The sequence below is a fragment of the Chiloscyllium plagiosum genome, chromosome 17 (assembly GCF_004010195.1).
Source record: "Chiloscyllium plagiosum isolate BGI_BamShark_2017 chromosome 17, ASM401019v2, whole genome shotgun sequence".
In the NCBI taxonomy this organism is placed as follows: domain Eukaryota; kingdom Metazoa; phylum Chordata; class Chondrichthyes; order Orectolobiformes; family Hemiscylliidae; genus Chiloscyllium; species Chiloscyllium plagiosum.
In genome coordinates, this window is record NC_057726.1 from 27,739,149 (window position 1) to 27,760,866 (window position 21,718).

At 40.4% G+C, this 21,718-nt stretch overlaps 1 long non-coding RNA gene across 1 annotated transcript; it reads right to left on the minus strand.

Moving 5' to 3' along the window:
* Positions 1-14,806: 14,806 nt before the first annotated feature.
* Positions 14,807-18,791, minus strand: LOC122558305. The gene is made up of 3 exons (XR_006314097.1): positions 18,715-18,791; positions 16,545-16,610; positions 14,807-14,866 (listed from the first exon to the last, which is right to left on the minus strand). It is a non-coding gene; the product is annotated as an uncharacterized LOC122558305 (long non-coding RNA).
* Positions 18,792-21,718: the final 2,927 nt, after the last annotated feature.

Consider the following 21,718-nt stretch of genomic DNA (forward strand, 5'->3'; position numbering starts at 1 on the left):
TGTTTTCCAACACAAAAATCTGTTCTTGAGCGAGATGCACACTTTCCTGAGTATCTGCCTGCTTCCCTTCCTTTGAGTGATGGTTACCCTTTCTCTCTCTACTGTGCTTCCCTAAGCTGTGGAGTGACCATATCTAAAACTGTGCTATCCAGGTAGCTGTCAGCTTTGTGGATGTACTGTTGTGCTTTTAGCCGATGCTCAAATTGCAAAGCCTGATGCTCAAGCTGGTGTCACACTCTGTAGATGTAATCATCCAGGTCACCAGGAATGTTTAATATTTCCCACATGCTACAGCTAAGCAACACATGGGACTGAGCTCCTCTGTCATAATCAGTCTTAGTCTTAAAATTACTTACCTTATGTTAACTATACTCTCCTTCCCTTACCATACTTTAGCTTACTTATATTATTTTATTATATTATTCCAAATGTTCACTTATTTCTGCTGCTTAATAATATATTTTTCTAATTTAAAGCAACTTACAGTTAGTGCCCAATAGCAGTTTCATACCAATAAATGAATTTATAAACTTACTGTGAAGTCCTTCTTGCTTTTATTCAACAAGAACTGACTGAAAGATACTCTTTCCAGTCTGCTATACTGTGATGCTGACTACAGGACACTCTTTCCAGATTACTTCACCACAATACTGACTGTAGGACACTCATCTTGGACTGCAGAATGCTCTTCTCAGATGGCTTCACTGACTGCAGGACAGTATTCCCAGATTGCTTCACTGTGGTGCATCAAGCCGTGTCTTTCAAATAATATAATTCAGGTATCAGTTCTGACTCAATTTCTGAGTGGGCTGTTTGATATAATTCTCTCAATTCAGAATTCACCTGTGGATTACTATTAAAGATGGAATAATCTCGTTAGCCACATTCTCTTCAATCCTATAAGTTTTATTTACATTTTCAATCATTGTACCTGAAGACTGAATTTCTGTGTCATTTTTTCATACATTTCTTCTTTTCATTCAAATTCTGTGGGCCTTAGATCTAGTCACAACAGGGTCAGGATTCACAATCATAATGTTCCTCCTGTAGCATCTCAGTTTACTGCAATTGTTGTTCCACATGTTCAAAGTGGACAATATTTTGAACCAGCCAGATACTTCCAAGTTAAAATCAATTTCCTCTACAGAGACAACTCCAACAGAACCTCTCCATTTAGTAAATCACTCTTTAGATTAGATTACTTACAGTGTGGAAACAGGCCCTTCGGCCCAACAAGCCACACCAACCCGCCGAAGCGCAACCCACCCATACCCCTACACCCAACGCTACGGGCAATTTAGCATGGCCAATTCACCTGCTACTTCCAACTCTGCTACTTCCTTGCTTACCTCTGATTAAGATTTTATCCTTTATTAACATTTGTGGCAAACAACTGGTTTAATTAGCCAGCATCAGTGACTAACTTGCTCTGGTGTCTTTCAATATTTTTCTTGATTTACATCTTGATTTGAAACATAATGAAATATCTCTCCATTTGAGATAAAATACCCAAGAACTCCAATAGTCATCAAGAAGAATTTTCTTGATCTGTCCTGAGTTATCTCTCCCTTTTTAGTAAATTTTAAGAAAACATATTCCTTTGTACTACCTTTACAGTGTTAGTGCTTTTTTTTCTTTCCTGATACTTGTTTCCTAATGATTCCTTCGAAGTTCCTACTACCTGTATTGAAATTGGCCTCCCATTTAGCTTCCAACCATTAGTTTGTAATGCCCAATCATATTACAATGGACAGGTTATTTTTCTTTACTTTGATATACGGTTCTAGCCTTTCTACTTTATTACTTTGGCATTCTTCTGCTTCTGTAAACCACAGAATGAAACAATATTTCTGCCTGTTTCCCAACACTATCTATTACAGAGATATAATCAGGTCCAAAGAAGTTACACTTCGATCTCAACTCTTTAGAGTTCTATTTCTGGCTATGGACTTCGGAGACAATTCAACAAGCCCTTTCCAAATCTGCCAACATGAATGTTTAAACTTTCTCAGTTCTAATAACCATCAGGTTTCGATCCAAACACTCTTGTAGTTTTGAAATTTCACACACTAAATGCTTATATAGCAGGTAACTGGCCCTGAACCGCTTGAACTATTGATAGGTGGACAATTAAGCTGACTTTTAAAGTCAACCCTGGTGTTTTCTGAAACAAACTGAAAAGCATACCTTTGAATGGACTTTTTTTCAAAAGCTTGCTCATCCTAGATTCTTCTCAACTGACAACAAAGATAATGGCCTTATTTGTTTATTCTATGATAATCTCAACAGTAAAACATTTTCCATTAACACCACTAGGATTTACAGTCACTTGCTCTCTGATAAACACTGGATTAGATCACTATTCTGAACTTGTTTTGTTTTAAGAAAACTCTTCACAAAAGTAAACAACACCAAATTACCACTATTTTGAAATCCAAGCTCTAAAAATGATATCAGTATATCTAAATTATACACTTTATCAACTTGCCACTTCTTAGTCCAAGCCTGTATGTTGTCCAGGATTATTGCATGTGGACAGTATTTGAGGAATCATGAATGATGAGGGACATTACACAAACATCCATACATCTGGCCTCACGATTGAGGGACTGACATTGATGAAGTAACTGAAGATGATTGGGTTGAGGATACTAGCCCAAGAAGCTCATGAAGTGATGTGCTAAGACTGAGATGATTAACCTCCAATGACCACAACTATCTATCTTCATGCCACATTTGACTCCAAGTAGCAAATTTACTCAGAATCCCATTGAATCCAGTTTTGCTGAAGCTCCTTAATGCTATACTTAGTCAAATTGAATTAGCTCAGTTGGCTGGACTGTTGGTTTGCAGAGCAATGTAATACCAACAGCTTGGGCTCAATTCCCATCACCGGTTTGAGATCACCATGAAGGACTCTCCTTCTCAACTTCTTCCCTTGCCTGAGGTCTGGTGGCCCTTAGGTTAGATCACCATCAGTTGCTTCTCTCTAATAAGAGAGCAGCCCTGATGGTCCGGTAAGACTATGGTGACACTACACTTGGTCAAATGCTAACTCAATGTCAAGGGCAGTCCCTTTCACCTCCTCTGGAATTCAACTCTTTTCTTCCATGTTTGGACCAAGATGATAATGAAGTCAGGAACTAAATTTCTCTGGCAGTGCCCAAACTGAACATTAGTGAACAGGGTATGGCACTGTCATCAAACCCTTCCATGCCTGTGTTAATGATTGCGAAAAGGCTGACAAAGCAGTAATTGGCTGGGTTGGATTGTCCTGACTTTTGTGCACAGGCAATTTTCCACCTACTCAGTTAAATGCCAGTTTTGCAGTCCCAGTGTTGGCTAGGAGCATGGCTAATTCCTGGGCACAACACTTCAGTATTGCCAGAAAGTTGTCGGTGTCCAGAGCCTATGCCGTATCCAGTACCTTCAGCCTTTTCTGTTGTGTGCCTATTTAAATACTATTGTGCACAAGAAGGTAATGCCTTCCTTGTAAATGTTAGCTTTAAACTTAATGGAGCATTGATCATTGATGAGGATTGTTTTAATCGTTTCCATGTGAGTGGAAATGCTCCATTTAAGGCACAAATATAGAAGGCATTGTTACTAAGTGGCTGCATCACCTAATGATTGAAGTAATGACACTATAAAAAGGTGTTCCTCTCTACATTTTCCATTAAACATATTGTATGTGGGCTACAAAAATAAGGTGTTCCTAGAAATCAAAATGCAATTCCAAAAATCAGTTGGTAAGAATGGAATTAAGTAAAGCAGTTTTGTTAACCTCAATATCAAAGGAGAGGCATTGGAGAACTGTGGTATTATTAAGGATAAGAACACATCAAGATGGAATAGCAGACTGTTTTCACTATCCTACCTCTTGTTATATATTGGTAACCTCAAGAAAGCATATCTGGAAAAAATCTCTTGTTTTCAGTTTTTAGCAGCAAGTATGTGACTAAAGCAGATATTTTGAATTACATTTTACAATGTCGGGTTTTGTGTGAGATCTCTTAGCATGGCATCTTGAAAATCCAATGTGCTTTTTGAACTCCACACTTGTAAAATCCCCCTGAATGGCCTAGTAAGCCGACCATATCAAGGACAATTAGGCGTGGTCAATAAATGCTGGCAAAACTAGTGATATTTCATGAATGAAGAAAGAAAAATTCATAGTATATCATTCAAAAAGACCTTTTTCAAATACTATCCATGATATCATTTTCAAAAGTTTTGGACTCTAATGTGGTGAGTGATAATAAATAATGTTCCCTTTGATGTTTTTTGATGAGCTTGTGCAATTCATTGCAATACACACATCATCAGGAAACTCTTAAAACATTACCTCCTGCAGTGCAAATTCCTGATTGCTGCCCAGCTAGAGAAATGCAGTGATAAGCATGCAATAGAAACAGTACATGATGCAATCATAGTCAAAAAGTGTGGCACCGGAAAAGCACAGCCGGTCAGGCAGCATCCGAAGAGCAGGACAGTCAATGTTTCGAGCATAAGTTCTTCATCATTTAGAAATTCACAAGTGAGGGCTGCCAGATCAAGGACTAACTCCCTCAAATTATCAAGACTTCAACCATCTTTCATTTCTTCTCAGCTGACAATTCCCAGGGATCTACCAGTGAATCACATTCTACCTCCAGTTCTGCCAGACATTTTTTTTCTCCCCCCAAACAGTACTTCTGAGTGATAGCACACTACTCACAGTATTGTTTCCTTGTGTTACTGGTTCCTGAGGCCATCCCAATGTTCTTGATCATATACATTCACCACCACCACACCCTTCTGTCATATTTCAAAATAGTAGTGACCTACCTCCTTGATATATTTCAATGTCATTTTGTTGTTTTCCTTTGCCATTAGGAAGGTAAAGGATGAAAATTAAATACAGTTCTAAATAAATATCTGGCATTGATACCTTACAATGTTTTTCACAATCAATCCATTTTTTAAAGAATATATTTTTATTAAAGAAAGGAAATTCTTTTCTTTTAAATAATTCAACAAATACAAAACCAAACAATTCAAACCAATATTAAAAAACAAACCCACTAATTACATAAATAAATAATAACTAATAACTAAACTAAAAAAGGAAAATCTTAATAAACTAACAATAATAATAACCATAACACAGCTCAGCGAAACAAAGCAATAGCCCTTGATCATCGAGTGCAGAAGTTTATACATATTCATATGTTTGTAGTTCCTCCCCTCTGGATACCAAATCCATTACATAGAATTGCCATGGCTCTTATTAGTATGAAGGACACATCTGTACCCAGGAAGTCTAAAAAGGGCCACCATGCCTTAAAGAAATTCTCAGTTTTATGTACACCATACTCATAGGAAAGTCCATGGGGATGTGCTCCATGACTAGCTTATGCCAGCCTGCCAGCCCTGGGCGATTTTCCGATGCCTACCCAAACAGAATGTTCATTCTTGCACAACAAGTGAGGATACTGAAAAGCCTTTTTTTGTGTGCATCTAAGGAAAGTGAATTAACAAAGCCAAGAAGAAGAGATACCGGGTCCATCTCAATCTCCGTCCCCAAGGACTTCTCTATTTCATCTACCACAACGCTCCAGTATATCTGCGTCTGTGGCAGGGTGAAAGACAATGAGTAAGCATGCCCACGGTCACTTTACATTTAGGGAACATTGGAAATGCTCCCACTTTAAATTTAGCAAGGTGGTCTGCAGCCAAATGGATCTTGTGGAAAATCTTCAGTTGCAAGACGTGGGTGCTGTTGCACATCGAGATCCTTCTTGCATTTTCCCAGATATCCTCCCATGTTTCAGAAGAGATCTCAACATCCAACTCCCTCTCCCGTACCTTACAGAGCTGTTTAGTCTTGTCTGATGGACCCTTTTCAAATAGATAATAAGCATTGCTAACATAATGTACCCTCAGCACTCAACACCCTCTTCTCCATGTCAGACCTATAAGGATCAGTTAGAAGTGTCATTTCTTTTTGTATGAAATTCTAATTTGAAAGAAACAAAACAGCTCCCTACTGGGCAATTTATATTTCTGAGCCAACTGGTCAAAGGACATCAATATGTCCCCTTCGAATAAATCACCCAGGCATGACACATCCCTAGCTGCCTATAGTTTAAACCCAGAGTCCATCATCCTGGCTGAAAGCCTGGTATCCCAATTATGGGTGTCAGAAATGATATTTTGGCAATATTGCCCTCACCCTGACACATTGCCCTCCATACCTTGACAGTATTGATGACTATTGGGCTATGGCAATAATCCTTAACTGTTCTTATTTTGTCCAAGAACAGCAGGCTAATAAGGAGGCATCCTGCCTGAGATGGTTCGATGTCCAACCAAAGTGAGTGAGGATCACCCTGGGCCCAATCATTCATGTAGGATAGCAACGAGCTTAACTGATAGTTTTTGATATCTGGGAGGCCCACTCCTCCCAGTCTGTAAGGGAACTGCAAATAAGTCAATTTAATTAGAGGTCACTTGCGATACCAGATTAAAGAACTGAACCAGTTGTTCAGTTGTTTAAATATTTGCTTAGTAAAAAGCAGAGGAAGCACTTGCATAGGATACAACAGGTGGGGTAGGATGCTCATCTTAATGCGGGCTATCCGACCTAACCAAGAGGTTGGAAGCACATCCCATCTACAAAGGTCCTACTTCATTCTGTTGAATAAATGGGCAAAATTGGCTTTAAATAGCCAATCAAAAATGGGAGTAATAAATATTCCTAAATAGAGAAAGCCCTCCTGTGACCATCTAAAGGGAAACTGAGATCCACCTTCAGGACCAGACACTCTCAGGAGACCTCCGACTTTGCAAAATTGATCCTATAACCCGAGAAACCACCAAATGAATGGATGCATTGTATCAGGAGTGGCACTGAGACTGCTGGGTTTGATAAGAAGACAAGAATATAGTACGATCTTATGTGACTTCGTTCCCACTTCAGGAGCGGTTATATTGGGATCCCTGCATATTGCCTCTGCCAGCGGTTCAATCAACAAATGAAAAGCAATGGTGAGAAGAGACTGCCCGGTTGACTGCCCCGACAAATATTAAAATTACTTGACCGTGCACTATTGGCGAGGATTGCAGCAAGAGGATCATTATAGAAAACCTCCACCTACCTGATGAAGGTCTCTCCCAGGCCAAACCACTTCAAAGTATGAAAAAGATATTGCCACACAACCCTGTCAAATGCCTTTTCTGCATCTCAGGAGATCACCAATCCCTGTACCGATTTCTGTTGACATATTTGGATCATGTTAAGTAATCTCCTGACATTATCCGTCGACTTGTGACCTTTTATGAGCCACATCTGGTCCTCCTTAATGATGGGGTGCAGTACAATTTCTAACCTTAATGTCAGAATCTTAGATAGGATTTTGAAGTCAGCATTCAGGAGTGAAATGGACCTATAGGAAGCACAGTCCTCCAGGGGTCTTTTTTTAAGAATGAGAGAGATGTTCGCCTCTCTTAGAGATGGTGGGAGGATGCCACGACTATGTGAGTCAATAAACATACTAAGCGTCGGCCCTGACAATATATTTATAAATTCCTTATTAGAACTTATTCCTTATTGTGGGCGGCACGGTGGCACAGTGGTTAGCACTGCTGCCTCACAGCGCCAGAGACCCGGGTTCAATTCCCGCCTCAGGCGACTGACTGTGTGGAGTTTGCACGTTCTCCCCGTGTCTGCGTGGGTTTCCTCCAGGTGCTCCGGTTTCCTCCCACAGTCCAAAGATGTGCAAGTCAGGTGAATTGGCCATGCTAAATTGCCCGTAGTGTTAGATAAGGGGTAAATGTAGGGGTATGGGTGGGTTGCACTTCGGCGGGGCGGTGTGGACTTGTTGGGCCGAAGGGCCTGTTTCCACACTGTAAGTAATCTAATCTAATCTAAACTCATTGGGGAGCCAGTCAGGAACAGGCACTTTTCCACTCTGGAGCTGCCTTACAATCTCCTGCACCTCTTGCTCTGACAATGGGGGCATTGAGAAGAGGCTCTTGTTCAGGGGTCACTCCTGGAAGGTCCAAATTCTTAAAAATAGACTCCATCCTAACCCGCCCACTCTCACAGCTTTCAGATTGATATAATTCAGAGTAAAATTTCCAGAATGCTGCATTAATTCTTTTAGAATTGTAGATTCAATTTCCAGTGTCTTCTTTGATCGAGGTAATGGCTTAGGGGCACTTCTTCTCCTTGCAAGGTACACAAGATACTTGTCCAGTTTATCTTCAAGCTCAACAGCTTTTGACTTGCAAATGTAAGCCCCCTCTTGGCTGTCCGTGTGAGCATGGAGTTCAGCGTAGACCAAAGTGCTGTGATCATCTGCAGTTTAACCAGCAAGGGCCTGTCAAAGATTGCTTTTTCAGCTACATTCCGATCATCTCGAGCAAGCGTTGCTGCTCACCTGTCTGCCACTTCTTATTGGCTGAATAGGAGGTAACCAACCCCCATAGCATAGGCTTTATCTGTTTCCCAGAGAATGGATGGGCTACTGGCTGAGCCAGAATTAATATCTAAAAAGGGCCTGACCTCAGTAGAAAAGAATTCAATAAACTTGCTATTCTTGAGGATGAAGGGTTCCAGTCACCAGTGCCTCGAGCCTTACTCTTAACCATTAAACATACTGGAGCGTGATTGGAAATAATGATATCGCCAATTATACATGACACCACCGAGCCCAGATATGCTGCGGGGATCAGTAAAAGATCAACCCTGGTATGGCATTTATGTGAGTTCGAAAAGAACGTGAAGTCCCTGCCAGTAGAGTGAAGGTGCCTCCAAACATCTACCAACCTCAATCCAGCACACAAATCATTTAACTGTTTCGATTGCACAGAAGATATCCTTTGGGCAAACTGTGTACCGTAGGGTCTATGAGACAACTGAAATCCCCTCCTACGATAATATGTGGAGATGCAAGGCTAATCAGTCTAGGAAGTGCATCTGTCAAGAATTTAAGGGGATGGGCCAGGGGACAGTAAACATTTAAGATCCTGTATTCTTCCCCATGTATCAAAGCTTTAAGAATAACAAATCTCCCGTGTGTGTCTTTCATGCACTCTAATAACTTAAATGGGAGAGTCTTTCTAACTAAAATGTCCATCCCTCTACCCCTTGTATTGAATGGTGAAAAGTAAACCTGGTCATTCCCATTCTGTTGCAGCTTCAAATACTCTGCATCATCCAAGTGTGTTTCTTGTAATAAGGCAAGATCCACCCTTTCCTTTTTAAGGCTGGAAAGTACCTTCTTCCTCTTGACAGGCAAATGACTCCCCTTAATATTCCAGGTGCACCACTTAAACGCATCCTTAGCCATAACCTTCTATAGCACCATTCAGACTCCCAACAGGAAGAACCCAAACTACAGATTGCTGAGTCATAGAGTCAAAACTACACAGACTAAATTAACTACAGCCAACAAATCTACAAAACCTACAAAAACTATATAGAGCAAAAACAACAGAAAAACAAAAAATCACCAAAGGCACTGATTGGAGGAATTTACCCCGTCCCGCCGCCCCCATTCACAGAGGCTACCGACACATCCCACAACCCTACTAACCATCCCAACCGCCCTCTCAACTCATACCAGTCAGGTTCATGCCACATACACCAACCACCCGGTACAGAAAAAAAATCACCAACAGCTAGGTCAGTACTATAGACAAGTAATCTAAAAATAAGAATGTCACCCATCCCTTAACATAATTTAGAGATTAAAGACAAATGGAGGGAGATGGGCTGAGTGCTGGCAGGTGTAACTAGATTGGGTTGGGATATCTGGTCCGCTTGGACGGGTTGGACAGAAGGGTCTGTTTCCCTGCCGTACATCTCTATGACTGTATGAATCTATGACAAAAAAACTCTACCCACCCGGACATCATTTCACACAACTTATTACCAGAAAGGAGACCGCACCATGTCCTTTTTAAGAAAAACAAACCTGAACAGCTCTGTCCTCTCCACCTATTTGGCTGTTCGACTTAAGTCAACATGTCCACAAAGTTTTTTTGCTTGCGCTGGTGAGTCAAACAAATGCATGGATCCATTATGATTGATCCAAAGCACCGCTGGGTATCTTAGAGAATACTGGATCCCAAGCTCTCTCAATCTCCTCTTGATGCCATTGTAGGACTTCCTTTTCTGGACCACTGCCGCTGAGAAGTCTTGAAAAAACATGACCCTGGAGCCACATATACCTCTGATCCATCCCTTAGGATCCAGAGGCTTCCATGACTTTCTGCTTGTCTTTATTATGATGAAATCTCACCAGGACAGGGTGTGGGCGCTGATCCCCATCTGGCTTTTGTGTCACGATCTGGTGGGCTCTTTCAACAGTTATCCTTCCCTTCTCAACCTCCAAATCAAGGAAGTTGACAACTTTGAAGAACTCCACTGGCTACTCACCTTCTATCCCTTCCGGTATGCCAACAATGTGCAGGTTCTTTCTTCTGCCTGAGATTGTCTACCAGATCCAATAGACCATGGCTCTGTGTTTCCAGAGCTTCAATCCAATCCTTGGAGGAATCAGTCTCTGCCTCTACCCCTGCAGCCCAGTGCTCAAGCTCATCAGTCCTTTTTCCCAGGTCTTGCAGCGTAGCAGATACAGGAGCCAGTTTCTCTTCGATTTTTTTTCCTCGATCTGCTTCCCCAGGACCTCGTGAGATTTGGCCAGCTCCTCAGCCCACTGCCTCAGTAGGTTGGATTGTGGCCCTGGCCCCAGGTGAGCTTCCTCCTTTTCTCAGCATTTTCCAGCTGCAAGCACAAAGCTGAATCAATTTTTTTGGGTTTCTAACCCCTTTACTGTGTTTTTATTCACTGTAAAGTCAATGAGACAGGTTCTAGCTCTGTCGGGTCGGTGTTGCAGTGCGGGGCTGAGCAAACGCGAGCTTTTGTTTAAAAAGAGGATTGTTCTGTTAATATCAGGCACAATGAAGCATCAGATTTGAGGGTAGTTTTATGATATTGAAGCATTTGTAATTAGGAGGAGGATCTAGAAATACTACATAGTTTCTCAATTTGAGCTGTAATTTGAATCGCATTTAAATCAACCATTATCACAGCCTCCTCAAACAAATTCCTTGAACTCACCCAACCTTGGGAACTATCATCCCACCTTCTATCTCCCATTCCCCTCCAGAGCCTTTGTGACCACTGAAACTTTTTGTCATCTTTCATCAGGCTTCATGCTTGAGTCACTCCAATCATCCCATTTCTCAGTATTAAATGACTCTAAGTCACAAATGACAAAAGAAGACTATCCCTCTTGTTTTTCTCAATCTGTAGGCTTTCAAATGGTTGACCGTACAATGTTACGATTCTCTCTTCTGTCATCCAACAAAGTGGGAGTCCACTCACCTAGTTCCATTCTTATCTATGATTTGCCAGTTAATCACTTGCAATCGCACTGTTAACTCCACTGAGCCACAAGGACCTGTATGTTTGCATTTATATGCTGTGCCTCAGCAAATTCATTCAAAAGCATGATGTTAGTTTTCACACGTACACCAACAGCACTCAGCTATATCTCACCATCATCTCTCACAATTCCTTCACTCCCTCTAAATTGTCAGACTATTGATCCAGTGCCCAATAGGATAATATTTTTTTCCAATTATGTTTTGGAAAGGCTGAAGCTATAGTTGTTTTGCCATCAGTCCAAACTCCATTCCACAACTACCAACCCTATCTTTCCTTGGCAACAGACCATTTAACCCTGGGATGAGCTTAAGATTGTCTGTTTTCAACTCCATAATATTACTTGAATTCATCCTACCTCAGCTCATATGTTGCTGAAACTGTTTTGTCTTTATTATCATGAGAACATGACTATTGAGCATACTTTTGGTTGGTATTTCTACCCCCTGTAAACTTGTGATAAAGCAAAACTCTGCTGCCTAGTTCTTAACATTCATCTACTACCTCTATATTTGCAGATCTATATGGGCTTTTCTTTGCTCCTACAAGGGATGTAGACATTACATGGCTTTGCTGCTCCCCACCTCTGCAATCTCCCCCACCATCATAATCCTCCGAGATACTGTACTCATTTAATTCTGTTCTCTTAAGCATCCCCAGCTTGAGTTGTTCTGTCATCTGTGATCATGTCTTCAGCTATCGAAGTCCTAAGATTTAGAAAGACTTCTGTACGCCTCTCTCATCCTTATCTTTCCTTTAAGCTACTCCTTAAAATTTTGCTTACTGTGATAATTTGCTGCTGACATAAATTTGACTTTACAAGGCATGGGAATCGACAGGATGACATTTCCTATTATCTGGGTGGAGATGTACCTGCCTTCAATGTCCACCCCTGTGTTTAGCAAGACTTGTGAGGTCAGTGGAGTTTGTGTTAGTGGGGTGCTCAACAAATCTTTCATGCTCTTCACCTTCCATAAGTGGTTAAAAATTCTAAGAAAAAGGTTCAGGATGGGGAAGAGGTGTACATGAGAGTGGGTTGGGGGTGTGGTGGGAAGCAGTGGTGGTGGTGGTTGGAGAAGAGTTGTACCCACCCCAAAGAAAACTGAAATTACTTCTATGGCTCTTTACAAAGGGTGCTGATGCAATCCCCAATGTATCCACAATCCATGGTGTGTCCCAGCAATCTATTTTCATTACCTATGATAGACTGTAACCCTATAAAATCCCTAGAAATAGGAGTTGCACTGCTCAGAGTTCACTCCTGAAGTGATAACCATGAGACCACTGTCGTGAAAATTGATTCTTCTGACCCAATTTATGATTAGGTGAATTGATAAAAAGATCACTTGAGAAACTGCAGAAGTGGGCAGAATTGCAGATATTTTGGATTGCAGTACAATTCCGATCAAACCTTTGTCTCCATTTGCTTCTTTTTACCTTTCCCTCAGATATGACACTGAAACATTGATTTTTTTTAACATCCCAATGCTTGTGGGATTATAAAAAATAAAGTTTCAAACTTCAATTATAGCCTCAACTTTAATCCATTCAATCCTGATTGTAGTGGAGCTGGGAAGGTTCAGATGACCAATCTGCTTTCATAAGGCTGTGTGCCTCACATTGTAACTTCATTTTAAATACAACGGGATACCTGGCATCAAATGAAGATGAGAATGATTGATTGTGTCGAGGGGTAAGTGCTTTTCCATCACTGCTTGTGGATCAGTGGGAGCAGCAATACGTTTCCTTAACTAGTCCTGAAGCTAACTTGGTTTCTTTCCTGTGATTGACACCCTCCACTGTATGATTTGACCCACTCAAAAATTTACTGACCCTGCCACATGACCATTGACCCTCCAACTCTGCCCCAACACCTGCTACAAGCCCCATTTTACAATTTCCACTCTGTAGTAGGAAAATACGTGAGGTTGGGATGATAAAGTGGGCAGACTCTTTGCCTGACATGGAGTTGAATTTGTTAATCTGGCTGGTTCCAGGCAAGAAACCTGAAACAATATGGATACTACAAAGGGATTGTTGGTGGTGCTGCTGGTGGTGGTGCTGGTGGTGATGCACTGAGAGAAAGATTCACTGAGATCCTTGTAGAGAGAGGAGTTGAACCTCTTCAAGGTAGAAATCCTTGGATGAGACTTCATAGTCAAGTTATAATCAACTGGGAGAAAGTGAGGATTACAGATGCTGGAGAGAAGAGTCGAATAGTGTGTGCTGGAAAAGGATAGCCGGTCAGGCAGCATTCAAGGAGCAGGAGAATTGATGTTTAGAACATATGCTCTTCAACAGGAAGAGCTTGGGTAACCAATGGGAATTGAATAGACTTTCATAGTGGCACAACACAATGAAATTAAATCTTTCTCTACTTTGTCCAAAAATGAGCTTTAATCTATTTTTGGAAGAAAATCTTATACCACACCAATGCCTTTACAGTATTACTTCTGTTTTTCATATCCATCATCCTTGTTGACTATCAAAATTGAATAGCAACAGAAATCTTGACATTATCCTTTCTATTGGCTATACTGTATTTGTCAAATTGCTTCAGATCTAACTGGAGCAGGCTCATGAGGTATTTGAATATGTTAAGCTATTTACATTTTGAACACTAATTATTCACTCGCTTTTCCCACATCTCTGTACACACCCAGTCACGTGTACTTGCTGAATCATATCTACCCACACAAAGGGCAAATTGTTGTGTTCTTGATTTATGATGGTGTAGTAGTCACTTGGCACCAGCGTTTCTACAATGTATGCGCTCAGAATTCAGAGTATACCAATTCCTTTTGGCTTACAATTCACAAGTAATTATGAGTAATCAAAATTTTGCAGAAAATGACTTTTTGTTTCTTTGCATGTCATACTACTGTTTTCAATCTGGACATTTTGTCTGATACCTTAAGCGTTATTCCTCTAAATCTATAATGAATTGCAATTATGAGCCAGTTAAATGCTTGAAGTAGCACTTGCAAGATAAAATTATCTGACAATTCTTTCAGCAACAACTTGCATTTAAAGAGAACTTGTATCATAGGAAAAATTCCAAAGAGGAGAAACAGATGCCTGGGCAAGAGCTAAGGGAGATAACAAAAACAGCAAGATGGACAATATCCAGTTTGGAGTGATAAATGACAAGTAGCATTCATGCCACACAACAGTCAGGCAATGACCATTTTTAACATGAGAATTAATGATTGCCATTTGGCTTACAATAGCTGTAGCATCACTGTATCTCCCACAATTAACATCTTGCAGGTTACCATTGACCAAACACTGAAATGGACCAGTCATACAAATACTATAACTATGACAGCAGTCAGAGACACTCGGAATTTTGTAGCAGGTTACTCACCTTCTATCTTCTTAATGCCTTTCCACAACCTACAAGGCACAAGTCAGGAATGTATTGGAATTCTGAAATACAATAAAGAATTGCGGATACTGGAGATCTGAAACAAACAAACAGCTTGTTGATAGCACGGCTGCCTGACAGCACCAGGGACCTGGGTTTGATTCCAGCCTTGGGTGACAGTCTGTGTGGAGTTTGCACATTCTTCATATCTGCTGGGTTATCTGCAGGCTGCTCTGGTTTTCTTCCACAGTCCGTAGTTTGCAAGTTAGGTGGATTGGCCACGCTAAATTGCTCAATAGTGTGCAGGGATATGCAGGTGAGGTGGATTAGCCATTGGAAATGTGAGGCTGTGGGTGGGATACCCTTCAGACGTTTAGTGCAGACCTGATAGGCCGAGTGGCCTATTTCCACAGTGTAGTGATTCTGGCTAATCCAACATCCCATTTTCTGCATTTTCCCCATAATTCTTGATTTCCCGACCGATAAAAATCTCTCAGCTGTAAATATACACAAGGATTTTGCTCTCAGTGGCAAGGTGTTCCAAAGATTCTTAATCCTCAGAGGAGAAATTCTTTCTCATCTCATCTTAAAATGGAACCCCTTTATTCTGAAACTATGCCCTCTAGTTCTAGACTCTCTGAAAAGGGGAAGCATCCAGTGGGCCTGTGTATGCTTGGTGCTGATTAGTGGTCATCTTTCAAAATTCCATAGACTTTGGAGCATTTCTTGCAGATAGGTTCTTGAGTATCAAGCATTATGGGAAGAAAGTTGGAGAATGAGGTTGAGAAATTAATCAGCCATGAATGAATCGCGGAGCAGACCCACCTAATTTCTGCTCTTATGGTCTTATTAGAAAGTGGCAAATGTAAACACTTCATAAGAAGGGAGGACAAAAGTACATGGGGAGCTGCAGAGCTTTTAACTGGATGACAGCCATTGGAAAAATGCTAAACTTAATAATAAAGGATGCAATAGAATTCTTAGAAAATAATGTTAAAATTGGAAATTATCAACATGGAGTTATGGAAAGTGAAATCATACTAAACAAATCTGTTGGAAATTGTTGGGGATGGAACTAGCTGATTAGATAAGGGGGAAAGTCAGTGAATGTGTTATAAAGTGCTTAGATTTTGATGAGAATTCACACACAAGGTTAGCAAACATAACTGCAGCACTTGCATTAGTGTTAATGTGCCAGTATGGATTGAGAGCTGATTACTTACAGAAAATAGAATAGGAACAAATGGGTTCTTTTCAGAGTGTAAGCTGGAGTACTGTAGGGATTGGTGCATGGGCACCCCTGCTTTTCATTATTTGTATCAATAACTTTGATGCGGGGATTAAATGTGATATTTCCAAGTTTGAAGATGAGACAAAACTTAGTAGGAGTATGAGTTTTTAAGGAGGCTGCAAACATAATCTCTCCAGAACAACATGAATTAAGTGAACAGGCAAAACTTTGGCAGATAGTGTATAACAACAAAATGTGAGATTATCTACTTTGGTAGGAAAAACAAAAATACAGAATATTTTAAAATGGTGAGATAATGAGGGATTATTATCCTTGAAAGGGTGTTGTCATTCTAATAGAATGCACTTCTGATTTTTTTGAAAATCAATTTCCTCAAAGTTTTCAATTTAGCAACTCTCTCAGAAAATTTGAAAATGAAGCATTTTGCCCCAACTTTTCTGATGTGACATCAGAAGCAGGTGAATGATTTTTAAAAATTAAGAACTTACCTGCAGAACATTTCTTCTGGTCCCTAGGGGTTTTATTGCATGACATCTCAGGTTTTCTCTTGTAGCCTACGAACAGAAGACACTATCAACAAATGATGTCATTGGAAGACGGGACATCCGATGAGGGCAGCATTTCTACTCTAGGTAAATAATCTGATTTGAATGACAGAGATTCTGAGGTAAGAAGATAGTTTAAATATTCATTCCAAAGATTAAACTTTAACTAATTTGAGAATAGTTAAAGTTTAACTATTAAATGTCACTTTTTCGAGCTTAGTGATTTTAATGACAAGGTATGTATATCATAATAATTAAAGACAAATGTCACAATATTATTGCTAACTTAATTGGCTCTTCACATTAATTTGTAAAGGGTAAGGTTTTTAAATGATTATCTTCTAATTTAATTTGTTCTTTGTATGCAGGAAAATCGACGTTTCAGGATTCCTTATCAAGGGTTTTTGTCCGAAACGTTGATTTTTATTACACTAGGCAGCACAATATCAGCATCTCCGCGAGAGCCAATAATGAGGGTCTTCAGGATAATGCAGCATAGGATGGGTGGCACAGTGACTCAGTGGTTAGCACTGCTGCCTCATAGTGCCAGGGATCCGGGTTCAATTCTAGCGTCGGGTGACTGTCCATGTGAAGTTTGCACATTCTCCATGTGTCTGCATGGGCTTCCTCCAGGTGTTCCAGTTTCCTCCCACGGTTCAAAGATGTACAAGTTGGGTGAATTGGTCGTGCTAAATTGTCCACAGTATTCAGGGATGTCTAGGTTAGGTGCATTAGTCAGGGAAAATGTGGGGTAATGGCTTAAGGTGGGATACTCTTTGGAGGGGCGGTGTGGGCTGAAGGGCCTGTTTCCACACTGTAGGAATTCTAATTCCTCATGTATCACACTTACAGAATGTGGAAAAGGCTGTGGACCTTTCAGCCTCATTTCTGAAATCTGTTAATGATGTGAATGGATCTGGTGCAGTCCATCCAAATTCTGGCAGGATTATTTGAACAAAGTAATAGGCAGCAGTATCAGTTTCTGAGCCAGTTTATGGAGCATAACTCCATTTCCAAGGCAGCTTTCGTACTAAGTCCAGAAATAGATTCCTGCTGGGATTGCAGCAGCTGGTCAGAACAACCTCTTGCAGTCACTGACCAGCTGCAGCACAGAGCAGGGATGTCTGGTGCCAAGCTTGCATTCAAGACTGAGGACAGCTCCTCACAAAGAAGGGGAAGACAAGGAAGGAATGAGGAGCCATATCAGCCACATTCCCCCATCATAATCCTCCTGCAACAGATCCCCTGCATGGTTATTTTTACATGGGGGATATTGTACTTATTTTCATATTATCTTTGATGTTGAAATGCATCTTTCACTGCACATACAGTGCAGTAATTTTTAGTTTCATTGTTCACTTTCTTGAAGCACTACTTATTAAGAAATACTTCAAAATCTTGCTCTGCACTGTGTCACATCACTTCCGTTTGCTTTTATACGTTATCTGCTGTTGGTTTAAAATAATTTTGCAGCGCTTTCTTTACGTCATGACAATTGAAATGTTAGTGCAAAGATATGTTATTATTTGTTACAGTCTAATAAATATTTTTATTCAGCAACAATACCATCAAATAATTACAAATAAACACTTCAAATTCATCAAAAGATCACACTATAACCTGTGAAAACTGTTCTTTTTGTAAATAATAGTAATTTGCTTATATATTTATCAACTTTCCTTATCTTTCTGGGAGGGTGGGAGATACAACAGTCTGATAGATTTAACGAACAAAAGTGGTCATAACCAGGTGATCCTTTGCTTCCCTGGCAGTGACAGATTCTTGATCTGCCCCACATTCTCAAGAGGCATATCTGCATCAGGCTCCAAGTGATGTTCATTTATTTTGTTCATTTGCTATACTGTTTTCTCTCCTGGATCAAGGGTGAGTACTTCATGGATTGCAAAACTGTGCAATGCACAGCAGGTAACTACAATCTTGGTCACTGTCACAGGTGAGTACAGTAAGTTGCCACCTGACCTGCCTTAAGTGGCAGAAGTGTGACTTCAATGCTGCACTGTCTTGTCCACCATTTGGTATGTTGCTGTGTTAGTAATATTATATTATTCTGTGCATCAGCAGTGGTGGTATGAGCCATGTTTTCAATGCTTACCCTGAATCACGCAGAAGCCACTGTATCTCCACACATGTAATTGATCATTTTATAGGACCGTCCTTTGTTGATGTCTGTGTCTAGTGCTGTCAAGAAAGCAGTATCATTCTGATCATTGAAATTTCAATAATGTGAAGAAGTCATCACACAAGCCTACAGGTGATGGTATCCAAGTGTCAAGGCTTTTGTTAAAACCTATTCAAAAAGTGTGATATAACATTAGATTCAATGTCTATCTCAGTAATTCAACTGCACATTCACTTCTTTGAAGCTTTCTTTTAAAAGTTTTTGTCAATATGTATTGGGAACAGACTATTAAAAGTAATGCACTAGAAATTCACATCAACCCATGCTGCCTTGCAGAGCACACAGGACCTGCGTAAGAGCTGAAGGCCTGTGAAAGTCACGGATAATCTGATTGTCTTAGAATGTTACAAAATCCCTGACATTTTCATTTTTCAAACACACTTCAGACCATTTAAACAACTTTTTAACTTTGCCTTAGATAAGAATAACACAGACAGTATCACCATCGATAGAAAATTGGACGAGTGACAGGAAACAGAGAGTAATGGTCAATAGCTATTTTTCAGGCTCGGGGAAGGTTTGTAGTGGAGATACCCAGAGATCCTTCTTTTTCCTAATGAGCAACACCTACCCTCAGTTTTTGAGTGAAGAATTCAGGAACTTTGCAATGGATTGGGAAATTCATCACTACATATCTCCCCACTACCTCCTGTTAAATGGAGAGGTTGAGGCTGTGCTGAAAATTGCCAAGTGAATCAAAATAATTCAGCACTGACGTGTGCAAAGAAATCAAATAATCATCTATAGAAGGTGTAAATGTTGTCCAATTGTGTTGCACCCAGACTACTTTTCCAACATTTAAAAGAAAGTCACTGAAACTAGAAATGGTAACAGGAGTGAGTGATGGAGTCTCAAAACTAAATGACAGAAAACCAAATTCCACAATGATAAAACTGCCAAGTGAAAGGTGGAAAGCTGGAGTGTGCAAATATTTCACTCAACAAAAGTCAAGCCACAAACGACCTGTGTTGTCATCTCACTCATAGATAGTGAAAGTGAACAATCTGATCTATTGTTGAAACTGCAGAAATCAATGTGCAAGCAGAGAAAATACTCTTTCATAACTAACAGCTGATGAGGAAGATTTAATTTCACCAACTGAATAAGGAACTGAATGATCACCAGTCCCAGAGGTCAACCATTTCCCCAACAAATGCATCTGATCAGCAGCAACTTTTGCCACAGCAGCAAATACCCTACAGAAGCAGTGTCACCCAAGGGACAGCCAGTACATAACCATTATAATTAGAAGACCAGGATACTTTGAATATCTTTTGTTTTGTGTGTGTATACATATAAAAATGGAATAATCCCAAAAGTCTACATTCACATATACAAAATATCCATATGGATTAGGTGTACGGAGTAATTCTCACATGATAGGGCAGGGAATTTGTTTTATATACCATGGAGAATGCTCAGATAAATACCTTTTTACACTGGTTTGCCAGACTTATTATCTTGATGTAATTTCACGCACAACATGAAATATCTGTGGCATACGGGAGAAGGTTGGTGGCTTATATTAAACACACATGAAAAGGATGTTGCCCCTTGTGGAAGAATCAAGGGCCAAATGGCATAAATGTACCACCCTTTATTCTGGGATTAAGACAGACGAGGAGGAATATCTTCCTTCAGAGGGTTGTGAATCTGTTGAATTCTTTATCAAAGAGAACTGTTGAGGCTGGGTCATTAACTATATTCAAGGCTGAGACAGGCAGATTCTTAATCAGTAGGCAAATGAAGGATTAGGGACAAAAAGCATAAAAGTGGAGATGATGATTATCAGATCAGCCATGATCTCTCTGAATGGCAGAGCAGATTCAGTGGGCTGAATGGTCTATTTCTGCTCATATATCTATGGCCTTACTGCGACCCCAGTCGCATGCATATGCACCTACCTCTAGCTTCATAGTGAACCCTGCAGTAGATGGAGAAGAAAAATTTACTTATTTAAATCAGGCTCCTGCAGTACCTGGAACACTGCTTTAAACCAACATGGTTTAAAGCAGGTCTCCCAAACAAAATAGTGGTATAAGCTGCTGGCTCCAGAAAATATACGCTTCTTGTAAACTTCACATGGATCAGAATGAGCAGGAGTATCCTCATGCTTCTGTCTTAGATGTAGGTTTGCTCACTGAGCTGAAAGATTCACATCCAGATGTTTTGTCACCCTACTAGGTAATATCTTCAGTGGGCCTCAGGCAAAGCACTGCTGAAAATTCCTGCTTTCTATTTATATGTCCAACTTGATGTGTTTGTTGTGAGACCCCATCGACTTAGACCCCATCTACAACCCCCTGAGAAAAGGACAGGAAATGACTTCACCACTGGAAATGACATCACTAACCCAAAGAAACCCAAACATATAAATAGAAAGCAGGAATTTTCAGCAGTGCTTCACCTGAGGCCCACTGAAGATGTTACCTAGTAGGGTGACATAACGCCTGAAAATGAATCTTCCAACTCATCGAGCAAATCTACATCCAAAACCTCAACTTGAGCTACAAATCTTCTCAAAACTCACTAAAATGCTTCTGTCATTTGTGGCTTTTCTCTAGTTGCTGTGAACAGGATCTCCCTTCCCACATAAAACCCAATCTGATATTATTGTCCCTTCCAATTGCTGGGAAACCACACCAAGGGACTGAAGCTTCAGCCTCCTGTTGCTAAAGATTTTTCTGGCTGGTGTCAACCAGATTGTCAATTTACCCAACTGATAGGCAAGAAGTAGAAGGGAAAACCATTACAATGTGGGACTGCCATAAATTCATGTCCCCAGCCTTGCATTGGATTTTCCCCAGGCTGTCACTCTCCCCAGCTCCAGGTAAATAACAGAGTCAAAGAGATATACAGCATGGAAACAGACCCTTCAGTCCAACTTGATAGTACAAGTGGATGTCTTAAACTAGTT